The sequence below is a fragment of the Corvus brachyrhynchos genome, unplaced genomic scaffold (genome assembly GCF_000691975.1).
Source record: "Corvus brachyrhynchos isolate BGI_N302 unplaced genomic scaffold, ASM69197v1 scaffold59, whole genome shotgun sequence".
Lineage (NCBI taxonomy): Eukaryota > Metazoa > Chordata > Aves > Passeriformes > Corvidae > Corvus > Corvus brachyrhynchos.
Window position 1 is genome coordinate 5,382,460 of NW_008246054.1, and position 18,687 is coordinate 5,401,146.

The following is an 18,687-nucleotide window of genomic DNA, read 5'->3' on the forward strand; positions in this document are numbered from 1 at the left end:
AGAATACAAACTGCTCCAAGTTACAAACGCTCCCCTCTTTGATTAATTGTACTTTCTGTTTGATAAATGTTACTCATGAGTATAAAATATGCAAAGCACTTAGCAAGTGCACACTGTTTAAAGAACTCAACTAACTAAATTAAAATTCGATGATAGAACGGAGCTGCTGAAGAGCAGCGTGGCAGCGCTGTTTGGGGAGCCAGCCCTTGGCCACAGCCACGCAATCCTGCCTGTGCATCCCTCCCTGGAAAACCCAGCCATGGCACCACCCAGCCCAAAGGGGAGGTGGGTGAGTTTGGTGAGGCCATGGGCGGGGATTTCTTGTGTGGTCCCCAGTGCCCTCGTTGGGTCCCTGTGGGGTGGTGAGGGGCTGTGAGGGGCCACTCCAGAGCATCCTCACCCCCCAACCCCAGTGCAGGGCTGTCTGCTGGCTTGGATGAGGCAGGGATAAATTGCTTTAATTTCTAACCATTGCATCCAAGCACCCTGCTCCAGTGACCCAGTGGCTCCAGTCTACCACCCCAACCCCCAGACCAGGGGTTTTCTGGCACTGGTGAGCCCCAGTGTGGCACCCCACAATCCCACCCTCTGCCCCCCTCACCCTGAACCACCACATCACCCTGGGGAGTGACACCTCCCTGCACACTCTTTGTGCTATATCCTTCCAGCCCATTGAAGAAAAACAACTCAGCCCTTCCTGGCTTTCCCAAAATGGCAGCTGAGCCCCCTCAGGTGACAGGGAGACCCCCAGCATGAGACCCAGTCCCCCCATGAGTCCTGCCAGCTCCTGTCTCTGCCCCAGCTCAGGAGCTGGGGGATGCAGGAAGCGCTCTGAGGAGGATGAGGTGTGCCCTGGGAGGATGCAGCAGGAGGATGCAGAGGGAGGATGCAGTGAGAGGATGCAGAGGGAGGATGCAGTGTGGACACCGAGCAGTGTCCCTGGCTCCCAGTGCATGGCACGTGCCCGGCTTGCACTGGCCACGCTCCTCGGCCTCCCGCTCTCTGCCATCCCATCATCCCAGGTGAGCAGGGCTTGCTGGAGGCGGCTGGGCTTCGAAAGCAGCAGCAGCAGCTGTGTCAGGCAGGTAGCAGCTCCCTCCTGCCTGCAGTTGAGAGGAGAAAGAAGGAGGAAAACCTGGCCTGGATCTGGCCTGACTGAGCTCTTCCCTCTCTGCAAAGATTCAAGAAGCCCACTGGAGAGGTTTAAGTCACTGGATGACCCACAGGACCCCACGCCACCATCACCCTGTCTCACAGCACCTCACTGGAAACCTAAAAACATCCTAAAAACAGCCTTAGCTCTGATGGAGCTTCAAGTTCATAATTTCTGTGATGCCAACAAACCCAGACAGAATGCTGGTGCTGATGGGTAAAACTCTTCAAGTCTTACTGCCATGGGATACTTTTTCACCTCCTAATTCTCCTGAGCCTCCTCCCAACCCTCCAGCCAAGCCCAGCTCTCAGAGCAAGAAGATGTGGGCAGGGAATGAGCAGGACAGAGGGACTTGACCAGGGGAAAGAGAATATTTTTCTCCGAAGATTCAAGTCTTCACTAGGTGAAAGAATCCTTCTGCAAGGCATGACCCTACACCTCCGATGGGCAGAGACTAAAATAATCCACACTTTGCAAAACTTCCTGGGAGATGAGCTGGTGTGGCACCACAAGGCGCTGCTGCGGAGCCAGCCCCGAGCCCAGCCCCGAGCCCCCGGCGCGGCCCCGGAGCCCCCGGCACATCCCATTGCGGCACGGCCGATGCCGCTCTCGGTGGGAAGAAGCCGGCTCAGCTTATCCTTGCAGTTTGAGCAATGATTTCGCCCCTGTGAACCCACCCGGCTGTAAATCCTGGCACAGACAAGCCCCAAACATTCATTTCAGGCAATGCAGTTTGTGTCATCTCGGCATTAGCATTCGCACTCTTATTAATTAATACTTGTTAAACCAAGACTAAAAATAAAGCGCTCGGCTCCCCGCCTCAGCTAACGCCTCTTTGCCCTCGCCCGGCAGCACGGCTGGGCTGTGGCGGGCTCAACACCCAGCTGCTCCCTTCTCCAGAGCCAGAACTGGAAGAAAAGGACTGTGTTGAAGCAGGAATCCTGCTAAAGGAAAAATCGCCCCTTTCTGCACCACCTTGGTGGGACAAACCAGCCTTCCCGACCATGGTTTTGTGTGTGGAGGGAGTGACAGGGACAGCAGTGCACACAGCATTTAACTTCTTTTTTTTCCATTCCAGCTTCTGAATTTGTTTTTCTTTTGCTGCCCTTTTTCTTCCTGGGCTGGGCCGGCTTGGTTGCACTTCCCGTTCAGAGCTGATTTAATTTCCCAGGCAGGACATCCTGGGAGGGCTCTTGTTCAGGAAGGAAATGGTTCATCGAGGTGGGCACAGGTGGGCGCAGTGCCTGCACACAGGCAGGGGCTGCCACTGCTGCCTTCAACAGCATCCAACAGGCAGCAGCTGCTGCAAAAGTCCCTTTTTCCTGCCTGGGACTGGTACTGCCCATCAGCATCCCTTCGGATGCAAAGCAAGTGACTGCACGTGTGGGTTTGTGCTGCTGCTGGGGCACCTGTGGAGGAAAAAAGGGCCTGAAATGGGGGTCAAAAAAGCTTTTGGGGAACCCCAGGGTGAAACCTGGCTGGGTTTGGGCACAGGTAATGGTGCTCCCCACCACACTCCACCCAACCATTAAACCTACCAGGCTCCATGTTTCCTCTGTTCCCAATTTCCCAAGATCTTGGGCCCCCTTCAGACCTCAACTGAGCAAAGAAAGCAAATTCTCAGACCAAACACCTTCCCACATAGATTCTAAAGATTACATATTGATCTCCAGCACACAGACCTGTGGAGCACTCGGAGCCAAGGCACAGTGCTGGATGGACGAGGCTGTGCCAACCACAGCTGCTCGGTGCTGGGGAAGGCAGCCTGGCCCGCAATATTTAATAACATTAGTGATAATAACACTAATAATAGCAATAATAACAACAGGAATTTGTTAGTTAATCCTTATTAATGAAAAACAAGCCTGCAAATTTACGCAGCTCCAGGAAAATCCCAGGTCACCAATCTGCTTGACCGAAACCACCAAACCTTGTAACACTTGCCCATTCCTCTGCCTTGCGTGCTCTTCCCAGAGCCCCTTGGCTTTAATTTGCTGGAGAAGCCCAGGCTCCAGCAGAGCAAAGCTGGAGTTCAGGATGCCATCCTCCTTTGCTGTGCCGTGGCAGCCAGGTGTGGATTTGGGGGATAGCAGATGTGGATTTAGGGAGTGGAGGGGCTCCCCGGCCCGGGCTGTTGGAAGGAGAAGTTGATGACCAGGTTTCCCCCAAGCCTGGTTGGGTACCAGGGCTGGCAGCAGGAGCAGCACTTGGGGATGCAGCGCAGCTCACACGCGTTGGGAGTGAATGTTAATGGTGCCGAGCTCCTGGGAGAAATGATCAAATTCTTTGAATAAAGCAGGGAGGAGAGGAAGGGGAGGGGGAGGAAAGGAAAATAACTCCACAGATTAATTCTGCTGATGAAAATGAAAATTGGGCATCGCTGAACCAACCCCAGAATGAGCAGCTTCAGAGCCACAGCTCACCCTCAGCTGGGGTCGGGTCTGTCTGAGCTCCTGCCTGTACCCCCAGACCCCCCAATGGGTTCAGCCATCAGGTCCTAACGCTGTGAAGGGATGTGCTAATCCTGCTGTGAGCATCCCCCCTCCAACAGCATTCATCTTCATCCCTGGTGCCTTCACCTCACCCAGCTTTACTTGCCCAGAGGGCAAGTTGGAGCACCCAGAATTGTGAGGTTCATTTCAATACCAAAGGTTAAAAAAATGAAATGTTCTGAGTTTTTAATTAATTTGTATTAACTTCCCGGGGTTTGAGCCTTCAAAGACTTGGTTTTGTCCACTCTGGTCTCTGGTGAGGGTGGCTCCAAAGGTCCTCCTGGCCCAAAATGAAGGCAGAGACTCAGCAGCGATCACAGGACTCCGGGAGCTGCTGCTTTAAAAAGAAAATAAGGTAAAAGTTTGGGAGTGGAACATGCCATGAGCTGCAGGATCCAACCCTCCTAGCCAGCAGCTTCCTCCTGCTCTGCTCCTCTTGGAGCTAGAAAACCTCCTGTGGAGCCCAGGAAGTCCCATGGGAGGGAAGTGACTCCAGCATTCCCAGGGTGGCTCCCCGGGCTCAAAGGGACTTTCCTTGGCTGGAACCACCGTGGGCACATTGGCTGGAGCTGTGGAGGGCACAGGGCTCTGAGCTGGGGGGCAACAGGGAAGCTTCAAAGCTCTGTGCTGGGGTTGGGGCTGCAGCAATCCCCAGGGGGACACCCATGGGTGGGACTCCCCTGCACGTCCTGCTCAGCTGCACCCCACCTTCCCTCCTGCCTGCGCTGCACCGCCAGCCAGCCCCTCTCCCTGGCTGTGACTTCATTTTGATCTCGGGCTGCTTCCCTCCCTCCCTTCATCCCTCCTCCCTTGCTGGCTGCTGCCAAGTCCGCAGGTTCCCGCTGTGACCTTGAGCTGGTTTCTGGAGCCGGTAGTGGGTTTCTTAAAGGAGCCATGGGGTCTCCCACCACCTCCCTCCTGCTGTCCCAAACTCCAGCCCAGCTCAGACACGCACTGGCCCCCCTGGGGGTGGGGGGGAAAAGGGAGTGAGAGCAGGGGGCCCCCAAGGGCACAGAAATTGGGAGAGGGTGGAAGTAGCCAATTCTGTGGCTGCAGAGTCACAGCTTGGCCACACTCACCACCAACTCCTGCGCATTCTCTGAGGTCAAACAGCCACTGGGAAGGGAGTTCCTGGCCACCAGTCCCAGCTCTGTACAAGGGGTGGAGTGGGCAAAGCCCTCAGTTGTGCATGGTACCCAGAGAGAGTGGTGGCATGGGAGGTGTGGGGATGCTCGGGCTGGTGGGCGTACACCCACCTCCCAGCACAAAGGATGGTCAGTGGCCCTCCCTGGCTGTGCCGTGGCCCTTAAAGCTCCACAGCCTCCAGCAGTAGCAGGGAGAGCTTGAAAGTGAAGGTGATACCAATTCCTCTCCAAAGCCAAGCCACGGGGCAGATGGCAGCTGTGGAGAGATGCTCCTGGTTTCCTTGCTGGACCACGTGTGTGTCTGTGCCAGCACCGCATGACTCACTGGGAAGCTGTTGCTTGCACCCAGCAGTGGGTGTTGCACATAAACTCCAAATCCCATGAGCATCCCTCTGCCCCATGAAAGTGAGTGGTGCCTGGAGCCTCAGCAGGACAGAAACCCTTCAAAATGCCCTCACTCCAAATCCTAAAGCCACCTCAAACCCACCCAGGAAAATAATTCCACAGGTTAAACCCCATGTGGGAAGTGGCACAGCCCATGGGGAGTCTCAGTTCTTGGGCTGAGACTGAGAAGCCAAAAAGCACCTCAAAGTGCAAACAGCTCCGGTGTGGATGTGTACATGGAGACTCTCCCGGCAGCAGCAGTGGCCTGGTGCTCATGCCATAGAGGTTTTAAGCTGTGGTTTAGCTAAGCTGGGCAGGCTGAGCTTCCAGCCTTGCTTGCCCAGTCTAAAAGCTCCATCAGCCGGAGAGGACCCCAATCAATAGGAGCCTTCAAGGCAAGTCATAAAACTTTGAAATTATGCAGGCAGCTCTCAGTGCTCTGCAGCAAAGGCAGTCTTTAATTCATGGGGATGGTCCTGGGGAACCAGGGAGAGGGCTCTTAAATAAGGGAGAAGAACAAGGGGCTGCACTGCTGCCACCTTCACAGGGTGTACAGGGTGTGGATGGGCTTGGAAGGTGCTGCAGTGACAAACGCACAGCTGAGCCTTCCTCCCTGCCCTGCCCAAGCACCTCATACACAACCCACTGGAGGTGCTGCAGAGATCCAAAGGTGCCTCCAGACTCCACCTTGGAGCATCTCTCAATCCCAGGGAGATACTGAGCACGCAGCATCCCTCTCTGCCGCCTCACAGGTGCAGGGATCATGGGACTCCATGGTTCTGGGAACCCCAAAACCAAGCACTACCCTGTGAGCTGGAAACCAGCAACACCTTCTGCCTTGGACATGGTGGCTCGTAATGGCACAGGAAGGAGCAGGAAGGGGTGTTCTCAGCCCCCTCTATTATAGATACGAAGAGGGAAACTGAGGCACTGCAGAGTTGCAGAAGCAGAAGGGATAAAGGATAATTACAGGAGAAACTCAGTAGGATCCTTGACCTGGAGCAGACCAATCGCTCAGGGAATGAAAACCCAAGGAAAAAAAGGCCATAAAAAGTAAGAGTCACATTTGGACCACACAAAAGCACCAACAGGCCACCAAAAGACATAATGCAGTAGCCAAGGCACCCTTGGGAGCCCCTGATCCCACCAAGGAGAGGAGCAATCTCTGCTCTGCCACCTTCACCCGAGCTGCTGGGACCGGCCCGTGGGTGACAGGGACCAAAGTGTTCCGGGCTGTTGAGGCAGCAGAGGAGGCTCAGCTGTTGTCCCCACCACCGTGGGGCCGGCTTGGGAAAGCCCAAGTCCACATCCCACCCAGCGTGGGGACACAGCCCTCAGCTCAGGCAGCGCCACAGCAGGAGGAGGAGGGAATGGAGTGGGATAAGGAAGGAGAGAAGGAAAGAGAGGGAAGAAAAGGAGAAAAATGAGTTTTCCTGCTGCCCCAGCGGTGTGGCGATTGATCGGGTGCAGGCTGGTGTGGAACGGTGCTGAGAGCCTCATTCCCCACCGCCGGCTCACAATTATTGGAAAAAACCCGGCGCTGCTGCTGCAGTGAAATTAGTTATTGATCTCTTGTCTGGGTGACAAGCGCGGTGCCGGGGCTGCTCTCCCACCGTCCAGCCCCGCAGCTCCTCCGCCCACCCCGCAGGGGCTCAGCCTCCCGCCGCTGCCCCCGGGTGGGTGTCCAGGCGGGGACCGGAGGTCTCCGTGCTCACCCAGGCTCCAAAGCTGCTCCCCAAGGAGGTTTTGCTCACCCCACTGCACACAAGGAAGATGTCAGTGGGAGAAAAAGGGCTCTGCCCCACGCAGGATGGGACCCCTGAGCGCTGACAGACCCCCGCCTACGCAGAGCTTTGCCCTCCTCCCCCTGATAACCTGGCTATCGCGGAGGGAGATAAGGCAGAGGGAAATCAGGCAGCCAGAGAGCTTTTGTTGTCTGGAAAGGCTCTGCACATCCCTGGCTGCAGCTGGCCGGAGAGGCTGGACCAGCGGCGGCTGCCTGGTCCCGCAGGGACAGGGACATGAAGGGACTGTGGCGCTGGGGCAAACGGGGTCTGCTCTTCCCAGGGGAACTTTCAAAGTTTCAATAACAAAAATCGGGTATTTATTTTCTTTTTGTAATTCCTGGCGGGAGGCAGGAACAACAGGGGAGATTTCAAACAATCCTGTTTTCTTCCAAACGTAGTCACCAGAGAAACACTTTGCCCCGGGGAAAAGATGGGGGTTGGCTCCCAGAGGGTTTGGTTTCCAGAGGGTTTGTTTGGAGTCTCACCTTTGCTTTGAGTTCGTCAAGGTGTTTCTTGTCACTGGCAGGGACAGGCTTGAGGCTGGCTCTCCAGTCTCCTCAGTCTCTTCAGGGATGTCTGACTGTTCACAGGATTTTTTCCCATCAACCTTTTGCCCCAAAAAGCAAATGCCGGAAGTGATCCCTCCCCGCGGTGTAATTAAGGTGGCTTTTGGGATGTAAATGAAAAGCCTGGTGATGAGTTCCTGAGGGCCAGAGGTCACTGTAAAACCCACATAATTTTTGCTTGGGCTTCTGTAGAGTTCCTGTGATGGGGATGCAGCCGGTGACCTTCTGCCTGGAGGGTCCCATGGGTGATGGGTGTCAATTGGCATCTGGGGATGTCCACAGAGAGGACATGAGCTGGTGGCACTGGCCATACACAGAGCCTGCAGGCTGCACTGGTGGCAGGATGCCAAGAGGAGACACAGTGAGGGCAGGATGGACCAGGATCTGTCCCATGAGTAGCTCCCAGGGATGGGCAGAAAGTGCCAGTGATGTGACAAGCAAGGGGGACAGCGGCTGGAAGCCACTAAGGGACACCAAGATGGCTCATGGGATGTCCCCAAGCTCTGGGCAGCGGGCACAGGCAGCTCTCACCTCCTGCCTCCCTCTCAGCATCCCAAGCAGGCAAGACCCTGTCTGCATGTGTGTCCCTGGGGAGGCTGAGGGATCCTGGCCCCTTTCCCAGCCCTAGACAAAAGCCTGGGAACAAAAGCCTGCGGGATGCGGGAGGCATCTCCCGGCCGGGGGGTATTTGTTTAGCCCGGGGGGAGGTGAAGAGGGGAGAGGAAACTGCATTTCAAAGTGTTTCACCCTTTGAAAACCCTTCACAGCCCCCCCAGTGCCCTCTGCATGGCCCTGGTATCCCCGCGAGAGGACACCGAGTCCCCTCCGGCCACCTCTGCGTCTCTGCTGGGGAGGAAATAAGAAAGAAGATGTGGGGGGGAAAAAAAGAAGGGCAGTGCAGCCAGGAGGAGGGAGCAGATCGCTGCGGGAGCATTTCTCTGGCTCAGCCCCTCTCTGGGTGGGGAAGTTGGAGCCCCAGCTCCAGGGACTGACTGCTGGGCTGAGAGTGAGCTTGAGAACTCATGTGTTTCTCCCCGGTTCTCTTCATTTTCACAATAACCCTATTGGGTTTTGGGGGTGGGGGTTATCCGGGGGATGGATCACAGCCTGCACCTGGCCCCTTCCCAATCTACCAAAGCCCAGAGCAGAGCCCTGGGCACACAGGTCTCCTTGGAGGTATTGGAGGAGGTTGGCAGAAGCCACCAGTCAAAACCCATTCCTCGCAGACCTGCCCAGGCTTCTCCAACAAGGTGCCACCAACACAGGGAGGGCTCTGGCCACCTACAGTCATCCTCAGGCTGCTTTTGCAGGTCCCCTCTCCATATCCATCACCCAAAGATGGGCACACTCCTGCAGAGACAAACCCTCAGCACCTTCAGCCCTGGCTGCGACACCAGCCTGTGCCGCAGGGACACCGCACACATGAGGCCTCAGGTTTCCTGGGGCTGTTTCGGTGTTTCACCACCTTAAAAACACACATTTCCTGCGGGGCCACGCAGGGAGGTGCAGCAGAAACACCCTCTGGCATCCTCTCCTGAGAAGCAGCTTCCCGGTTTGCAACTGGGCATTGTCCCAGTGAGTTACCCTCACCCTGTCACTACACAGGAAGGCACCATGCGAGCGAGACAGCGCAGCCCCAAACCTCCCAAACCCCAGTAAAGGTGGAATGTGGATCCCAGTCGCTCCTGCCACCCTCCAGAGCTTAGCATTCCACAGAGATGAAGTGGGAGAGAGGTGCAGACAACGGGGCTGACCACATCCACCGGCTCTCCTGGCTCCTCGCTTCCCTCCGGCGCGCTGGCGGAAGCCGAGCCCACGCCGACAGTGGCGGCTGGGCAGATGGAAAGACCAAATGATGGCTTTGCAGGGGGCCTGGGATTTGTTTGAGCCATCGCTGTCTCAGTGAGTGACTTCGAATAACGGATACACTTGAGAAAATCGCCATCTGCTCCCGGACAATTCGCAACCAGAGGAAAAGGTGAAATAAATTCAGCGACTGTATTATCCGCCCATCCACAGCTCCAACAGCAGGGTCAGGCTTTGTGCAGCGTCCTGAAAGTGATTTGGGAACGAGAGGATGGTTTGGGATGAGCAAAGAGCAGACAACCAGAAACGGATGGAAGAGTTGAGGGCCTGGGATGTTGCGTCCACAGCAGGGTTCTCCCAGCATCCTGGGTTTGGTGAGTTTGGCAGGAAGACAAAATCTCACCAGATCCTTTTTTTTTTCCATCTCTGAATTTTGAGTGCCTCCTGCTTCCATCTGGGCTGGAAATACCACAAAAGCAGATGCTACAATGCAGCACATTTTGTGTTTCAAATGCTGGAAGAAATCAGAAATGAAAAATAAATGCAGGGGGCCGGCCCCATGGGCTGGGCTAGGGATGAGGCTGAGGGCAGTTGGAAGAGCCCTTGAACCCACAGCTCAGCCCATGCCAGGCTCAACAGCTCCAAAAATCAAACCCTTCATCCTCAGCAAAGCAAAGACATTTCCAGGAGCAGATAAAAATGCCCCCTGCATTTCTGCTCGGCCATGCCTGTGAGCCCAGAATCCACATACTGCTTAGACCAAAGCAATGGGGGTTTTTTATGGTTTTTTTATGCAATCAGGAGGGGGATGAATCTTGCCCCCAAAGTCACAGCACTGTGCAGCAGTCCCTGCCTGGAAGAATCCCTGGTGCTTCCAACAGAACCTCACTGGGGGAGAAAAACACTCAGTGCTTGGTCTTGAAGGGGCAGGAGGAACTGGGGAAGAACAGGGCTGGATGCAACCATTTTTGGTGCCCTTTTGCTCCTGGCAAGCCCAAAGCAAGGGTGCCCAACATTCCTCCTGCACCAAAGGGAGCCTGTTGCAGGCGTCATGATGGGATTTCTTCTGCCTTTTCCTCCTTGCTGGACTTTACCTGGGTGTGAAGATGTGTTTGGTACCTGGGGAACACTACCCAAGCTGGTCCCACCAGCCATTGCCTTGGCCAGTGCAGCCACCTCATCCCACCCCAGCCCTCCCCAGTGGGGACACAGCCCATGGGGGTTGGATGGGACAGCCTGGCTCCCACCCAGCCAGCCCCTTTTCCCAGGGAGAGGCCCCTGGCCCTGCACATCTGAGATATCACACTGAACCCACAGTGCTGCCACAAGCCAGGGGAAACGAGCCAGGGATAAACCCTCCTGAGGGGCAGCGGCTGCCAGTGCTGGTGTGGATGTCCTGGTGTGTGGGTGCAGGGCAGAGCCCCCCCAATGTATTTGCTCCCCACACGGGAGATAAACCTCACATTTCTTTGGTGCAGGCAGGAGGTGGGCAAGGGTCTGCCTCAAAGACAGAGAAAGATGACTGTGACCCAGCCCCTGGGGCGCAGCCCTGACTGGGGTGTCACAGGGAGCCCCTGGCTGGGTGGGTCACTGGGGGGACCCTGTACAAGGTCCTGGGGAGCACTGTAGCCACACAGGGGTCCCACCCTCCAGCACAGCATCCCTGAGCATGGTGCTGCCGGCTGGCAATGGGCACGATGTTCCGGTGTGTGCTTCGCCCCGGCCTGGCTGCTGCTGTCACAGCCAGTCCCCTCCTCACAGTGGTTGCTGGGAGGGGTCCCCACCTGCATCCCAAAGGGTTTCATGCCAAGAGGCACGGGCAGCTCTTGCTCGGCACGGGGAGGGAAAGCGAGAGCTTGGGAGCAGGAGCCCAGCTGGCACCCTGAGGAAGCGGAGGATGAGGAAGGGAAGGAAGGGGGGGATGAGGATGGGGATGAGGATGAGGATGAGGATGGCGATGAGGATGGGGAGGCAGGCGGGATGGCAGGGCAGACCGTGTAGCCGAGCGGCAGCGAGCGGGAGCGGGAAGGCGAGGCAGCGCGAACGAGGGAGAGGGAGCAGAAATCTGTTGCCCAGGCTGTGCGCTTCGCTGTCAGCCGGCTCTGATTAACGGGCTGCCTTCCAGCTCCGCGCCGGCTGCGTTCCTGGCAGGAGCGGAGCCCCCCGGCTTCCTGCCGTAGGAGTGGCTCGCTGAAAGGTTACATTTGCACAATGTGCCGCTGGAAAAGCGGTGCCAGAGGTTGCAGGCGGGGGAGCCGGGCGAGCGGGCGAGCAGGCAGCTCCGCTCCGCTCCGCTCTGCCTGTGTAATGGAAAAAACCCTCTGGGGACGCGCAGGAAAATATCAACTTACTCTCCCCCAGCACAGCAAAGCTGGGCCCGGCCGGCCGTGGATGGGGGAACGAGAGCACGGGATGGGGCGGTGGTGGTGAGCACCCCCAGAGCCCCAGCGCCGCTCCGGATCAGCCCCAAGGCGGGGCAAAGCAGGGCTCTGCCCAGCACCCCCATCGCCGTGGGCTGTGGGGCAGTGAACTCCTCCTTCGGGATGCTCCCCAGAAAGGCTTTGCGCTTGCCATCATCAGGATCTCTCGTCTCTGCTGCTTGGTGGGGAAAGCTGAGGCTGTTGAGGGGAAATGTTCGAATCTGGCAAGGAAGAATTTCCTCCGCTGGAGGCTCAGTCCGCACTGCTGTGATTTATGGGGCTTGGCACAGCCACGGCTACATCCACACACACACGCACATGTCTTATCCCCAGCTTTCCCAGCCCTTCTACCCTATAACTTTTGGTCTGGGAATATTATTTTGGTGTCTGGAAAGTCCAGCTCAGATTGCTGAGCCCACCATAGCTGCTGTCTGCTCTACAGCATACCCTAAAAAACTCTGCACCTCCTCCATCGTCCCTCTTGCACCAAAACAACTTCTCCTGAGCAGCTCAGCACCCTCCAGGGCAAAGCCCTTCATCCCTCCCTGCACAAGACTTCCTTTCACCTTCTCATTTCTTCATTGCATCTCAACCTGGTCACCTTTCTGCCCCACAGCCACAGAGGAGGGGTCAGGGCAGCAGGGGCAGCACCCACCCTCACCCCAGGGTGCTAGAGCCAGCTCACTCTGTCTTGCAGGAGCCGACATTTTCCTTTCTGTCTCCCTTGTTTCCTTGGTTTCAAGCTTTTTCTTCCTCATTGAGCCCCTAATTAAAAAAAACAACTCTGGAGGAATCCCAGATTCAGGGCACTCGGAGCAGGGCTGCAGCTGCCCCTGCAGGCACCCTCTCCTTGGGTGTGGGACCCATGGTCAAGCTCTGTCTCCTTGGGTTTTGCCCCAAAGCTTTTAAATCCCCAAACTGGTGCCCCTGCTCAGCATGGCCCAGCTGGGTCCCCACCACGCTGGGGTGTGAGTCCTCCCCCTCCGCTGTCCCCGGCTTCCCTCTGTGTTTTCATTAGGATTTGGAGATAAGCTTCCAAATAAAGGCAGTGTTTTTAACCACTTTGCCTTATCAGCCGGCATCCAACGGCATTCCCCATCCACAGATCGAGGCTTGGAAGACACTCCAGGGGGAAAAGGGACCCCAAACATGCAGACCTCTCCTTCTCCCAACCCCGCAGCCTGCACTGTGGCCTGGAGGGCACCAGTGGCTCTGGGAAACTATTTCTAGTACTGGCCCCCGCTCAGGGACAGCAGTGTTAATGCAACCGCATGCACGAATACAACCCAAGCACCAGTTCAGCACACCTGGAATTTATTCCTGGTTCTGCCACTGGCCTGGGGATGACCTTCAGCCATTCGTTTCCTTCCCTGTGCCTGTGTTTCTGCTTGCTCTCCCTCTCTCAGCCCTTCCTAAGCCCAGTGATGCTGCCCCAGCCCGAGGAGGCTCCATCTGAGTTCACAACAGCTCCCACATAAAGGTGAGCAAACAGCAGCAGCTCTGAGCATCCCTGGGTCCTACATCCTCCCAGTGCTCACCAGAGCCCCCCTCACTGAGCCCCCTCCCCACTGGGCCGTCCCAGGGCTCATTTTTTCAGTATGTGTGCAAAGGCCTGAATAGAGGAACCAGCTGCCAGCAGCTTCCAGCCCCCAAGAGCTGCCCTGGGGAAAATCAGCACCACACAGGGGCCTTGCCCTGGGGGTGTCCCCTGGGGTAGGGCTGAAGATGGGTCTCACTGTCTTCCTCTAAGTATTGGGGACCACTGCGGGGAGAAGTCCTCCAAGGAGAAGCAGAGGGGAGTAACACCAGTGACGGCAACAAACTCAGCTGCTTGGAGGCAGCAAACCAACCCAAACACCCCAGATAAGCCCTACTGTGGTAAGCCACACACCACAGAGGATCCCCATTAGGGCTCAGCACCATTAGAGACCCATTACTGACAGCGCAGGAGCACTTCTACCTGGCTGGCATGGAGGAACACAAATATAGGCCCTTCTACCCCTCACTGGCAGGATCTCGGTGCACTGGAGACAGAGGCTCCTGTGGGATGCAGGCAGGGAAGGAAGGAAGGAAGGAGGTGATGCATCAGACCCCTGGGCACAGCATCCTGCTCACACCACAGCCCTGCTGGGCTCCCTCCCCACACAGAAGGAGGTGTTGGGGACTGGCTGGGAGAGCAGCATGGGGGGCACGCACACCTCCCATCCTGGGGGAGGAGGGGGATGGTGCAGCCTGGCAGCACCCACCTCCACAGCAAATCCAGCCCTGGGAGCATGGCAGGAGCCTGGGACTGTGAATGGCAGGGGAAAAGTATCCTGTGATAAATGCCTCCAGGGCAGAGGGGATCCCAGAAACCTCCACTGCAGGCCCCGTTGCCAGAGCATGCGAAGAATCCCAATGCCAAAGCACGGCCAAGAGACTGAGCTCTTTGGGGAATCAAATCTGGCCACAGCACTCAGCAAGGTGGCTTTTGGGGACAAGCGTGTCACACTGGGAGCTGCTGAGTGCTCTCACCTCCATCCTGCACTCGCTGCCTTTCATGAGTCAGAGCCCATCTCGAGGATGAGGTTGTTTCCTGCCCTTTTCCCAAACAAGGTCCCCAACCATACCAAAAACCCTTGAGTCCACAGAGCCCTCGCTTGTGGACAGCAGAGAGCTGGCGGATTGCATGGGGCTGGCGTTCTTCCTCCCTTCCAGCTGTTAAATTGCATTATAGACAGTTAAAAATACATCACATACTTTCCTAATGTGACTTTTCCATGGTAAGCAGCAGCACGGCTGGAGGTGAGATGCTGGAGGTCGCAGGAGAGCTGCTCACTCGTGTCCATGGATGGACAAATTTGGGTCCCAAAGAAGGTGATTGTGTGGCCCCTTGGCAGACTTGACCTCAGCAGACTGACCCAATGTGCTCACTGTCTCTTGCCTCAGTTTCCCCAGTTATGGTCCATTCTCTGAAATAAGATCTCACATGAACTAAAAGTTGAGAGGGTTTGTTGGGCTTTCTAGAAAACGGGTCTTTTGCACAGGGATCAGAGGTTAATAGAAGTCCAGGGTTGAGCTGGAAATGATCTGTTAATACATTATAGCAGAAAAGCCTAATTCCTGAGCATGACTGGAACTGACCACATGGAATCCCATGGAAATGCCAGAGGGACCTGGCCCGGCCGGAGCCCACAGCAGGCGTGGGGCAGCGCTGGGGCAGCTGAGCTCAGCCTGAAGCAGGAGCATTACTGCGAGCCATGTGTGAGCTGGGATCAATCTCCCCTTCCAGCAGCACAGAGAGCTCTGCTGAGGTCTGCAGTGGGTGGAAAAAAACCTTTTTGGCTCACTAGAGCACTTGAAGGAACAACCTGTGTCCCCATGGATGGGCTCCCTTGCGGCCAGAGACACCTATGGTGTGGGGAAGGCAAGAAGAGAGCAAAGGTGATCCCCTTGGATCCAGGTCCAGCCCCCTTTGCCCAGACCAGCCCTGACAGCACCTCCTCAACCCCTTGCAGGACCGACGCCACAGCCCCAGAGAGGATCCCAGCACCCCAAAACAGCCAGGACACCCTGGACCCCAGCAAGGGGCCGGGATGGGGATGAGAACCTATGAGAGGGTGAGGAAAGAGTTAAACCCCCAGCACTGCCAGCCCCCCGCTCCTGCTTCTCTGCTAACTTTGGGAGGAAGGGAATAGCATAAAGGTAAGAGTGGAGGAAGGAGAGAGGAGACAGATGAGAGAAGGAGCGAGGGAGAGGGGGAGCGGGAGAGAGGAACAGACGGCAGAGAGGGAGAGCGTGGGGGGGAAGATGCTGACGCTTCTCCTCCATCTCGGCGAGAGGCAGATAGAGGGGAACAAGGGGGGAAAAAAAAGAAGGCAAAGACCAAGGGAACATGGGAGAGGGAGAAGGAAGGAGCCGGAGCGAGGGAGCATGTGTGAAAGTCGCAGTGAGAGAAGGGGCCTCTTTGATTCCCCGTGCCTCATACCAGACAGTGTCTAGACTGCAGCAATTATTGTCAGCTCAGAACACCCAGGCATTGCCATTTCAGCTGAAAGGGAGCTTAACAAAGAGCGAGGGAGAAAAAAAATCCCCTGCCTGTGGTGAGCTGGGCTCCCTCCAGCACAAGGGGCTCTTCGGAGGGTCCTCCATCGCCCGCGCCCCCCGCAAGCCCCAGCCCCAGGTGCCCCCAGAGCAGTGGCAGAGGAGGAGGCCACGGGGGCAAGCAATTCCTGACTCGGCCCTGGGTCTTTGGCTGGTTTTGGGGTGCAGCTGCTGGGTTCAACTCTCCCTGCCAGCCCAGGTTATGGGGCTGAGGGCACAGTGGGCAAGGCCGGGGGAAAGGGCCCCCTGGGGAGGTCGGGGTGTCCCGGTGGAGGGGCAGTTCCCCAGCAGGCAGCATTCGGCCGTGAGCGCCCTTGGAGCTCCTCCCCAGGCCAACAGCAGACAGTCAGATGGACACCTCAGCCTCACCCCAGAGTCCAGGGGATGCACACACCTCCTCCAAGCAGTGGGGATGTGAATTCTAGAGCTAGGCACGCCAATGTACGCTGCTCCTGCAGCTCCTCAGCTCCCTTGAGTCTCAGGAAATCATGGGAGGTCACTTGTGCAAATTCACAGGAATAAAAATCATCCCTCCTGTCCTCTCCTCCATCCTGCCTCCCCACCACGAGAGGAGTTACCCTTTCCCCTCTTGAGCCCTTTGCCCTCTGAGGGGCTTTTGTGCTCTCTGCAGGTCTGGGATGTGGCTGGGACTCCCAGGAGGGAATTAACACCCAGAACTGGCTGTGAGTCAGGAATTCCTGCCTCCCACTGGAAACACCCCCCATGTGCCCCCCCAGCTCTGTGGTGACAGCCAGCTCCGAATACCTCAGAGGAGAAGAGGTGAGAAGGAGAATTTGAGTGCCCTGTCTCAATCACTTCCATGGGTTTGGGGCGGTCATGATCCCACTCAGCTGTCTATGGGGCTGCCCTGCAGATGAGCTCCTTTGGAAGCGTCCCCAGCTCCAGGGCTGCACCACCCATCTTCAAGATTTGGGAGCACAGAGCAGCACAGCCAAGCGACCTTCTCCATTGCAGGATGGCACCGGGGACCGTCCCTGCAGAGGCTCGTGGCCCGTCTGCTGGGAAAGGCAGCCGATCCCTCCAGATACTGGAGCACAGCTCTGGTTTAATTAGCACTTTTAATGCCTGGAAAGGAGGCGCCAGGGAATACTCAGCAGGTTGGACATGATTTCCTCACTAGCAATCCAGCCTGGCAACAGGCAAGCTCCCCAACTTCAGCTTGCTCAGCTGGGATGGGGTGACTTTGCCCTGGGGTCTAAACCATGGCAAATACCCTTGGTGAGCCCCACCTAGGCCCCTCGGTGCAGGGACACCTCTGTCAGAAGGCATTTTTGTAGCAAACCCCAGCAGTCAGTATGCTCTGCCAGCATGTTCTTTGAGCAATGCCTGACCCCAAATTGGCTCAACTCAGCTGTTTGTCCTTGTCCCTCTCTGCCTTTGAGGAACAATATCCATTTTCTGGCCAGGTCTGGTCATGTCTGCTAAATCAAGGACTTTTTCTCCCATGGGTACAGGGCACTGATGTTGCTGTGCGGATAAAATCAGTCTCGTTCAGGATCTGGCCACTGTGGCAGATCAGAGGAGACGACAGCACAAGTGCCACAAAAGGCCAGGATGGCAAAACTTGCCTGGGGAGAGACTCGTCCCCTTGCTCCCTTGGCTTTCCATGGCTTGTCTGTGGAGATGATGCCACCTCCCAGTGCAGGGTACCCTGGGCAAAGGTCACAGAGGGGAGCGCCAGCTCTGCCCATTGCCCACATGTCCCATCGCAGCGGTGCCTCCCGCTCCCAAAGCTGTGCTCCCTCATGGGCTTCTGTATCTCAGGGATGGGGTGTCCAGCTCCAGCAAAGCACCACAGCCAGGGCTGGTAGTGCTCCAGCTGTGGAGGACACTGAGCTTCCAACACGTGTGGATGCTGCAGTGAAACAAATATGTGATACGAGCAGGGGCAGGTCTTCCCCTTGTGAGCTCGGGCTTTGTTTGACCTTCACAAGGAGCTTTTGGCCAGCCCATCCTGACCCAGAGCTGGACCACGAGGAGCCCAGGCCTGTGACTGACTTGTGGGCTTGGGGTCGTGTTCTCCCAAAGACCTGGAAACTGCAGGGCTTCAGAAGTACTGCCCCAGGAGTAGACACAGCCATGAAATGCACCCTGGAACTGCCACCGGGCTGCCACCGAGGCCTTTCTGCAGGTCTCTGATACCAGACTTCCACTGAAGCCTAGGGAGGTAATGCGAGGAAAAAGACCTTGCCTTCTCCTCCATGACACCTCCAGTGTCCCTCCCTCGGCAGCCTGAGCCTTGCAGAGCAATCTGGGGAGCCCCAGCTCCTCACAGAACCCCTACAAAACCCAGCCCTGCAGAGACAGCGGGGTCCCACCAGCAGCCCATGAAGCCACCAACATGTGTCCAGAGTAAGGGTCCCACAGGGTCCCCTGCATGTCCGCAGCTCTCTGAAATGGCCACAGTTCCCAGCAGCAGGGAGAAGAGGGATCCGGGAAGCCACAACCGCCGGTGTACGTGCTGTGCTGTGTGGGAGCGGCTGGCTGGGAGGGGAACCGGCCGCATCCTGCTCCCCAGGACGGCCCCGGGCACCGCCATGTGCCGGCAGAGGCCGGAGGCGAAGGCACAGGGCAGCCTGAGTTCTTTGGCCGCAGCAGGGACACCATCAGCTGGACTTGGCACGGCTCTGCATCCTGTCCTGTCCTGTCCCGTCCTGAGCACGGCGCCAGGGCCGTGCGGGGAGGCACATGGGCAGCCCTGGCACCCCTGTGCCACACCACGACCCTCGCTCACCTTCCCGCTCTTCATCCCTCCCCTCTCCAAAAATGTCTGCAAATGCCAACTGCCTGTTTTCCAGTTCCTCCAGATTTACCCCCTCCTCCTCCTCCT

The 18,687-nt window shown here is 56.9% G+C and overlaps 1 long non-coding RNA gene across 8 annotated transcripts in view; it reads right to left on the reverse strand.

Annotated features, from left to right (window-relative positions):
• Window positions 1–3,805: 3,805 nt before the first annotated feature.
• LOC108449487 overlaps window positions 3,806–18,687 on the reverse strand; it is an 85,238-nt gene continuing 70,356 nt past the window's right edge. For 5 of the 8 annotated variants that reach the window (XR_001865646.1, XR_001865643.1, XR_001865645.1 and 2 more), the window contains one exon: window positions 7,274–9,847. This is a non-coding gene — a long non-coding RNA (uncharacterized LOC108449487). Of the gene's footprint in view, window positions 3,983–7,273; window positions 9,848–18,687 lie in introns of those variants that run through there. The other 3 variants (XR_001865644.1, XR_001865649.1, XR_001865648.1) reach the window with 3 other exon arrangements.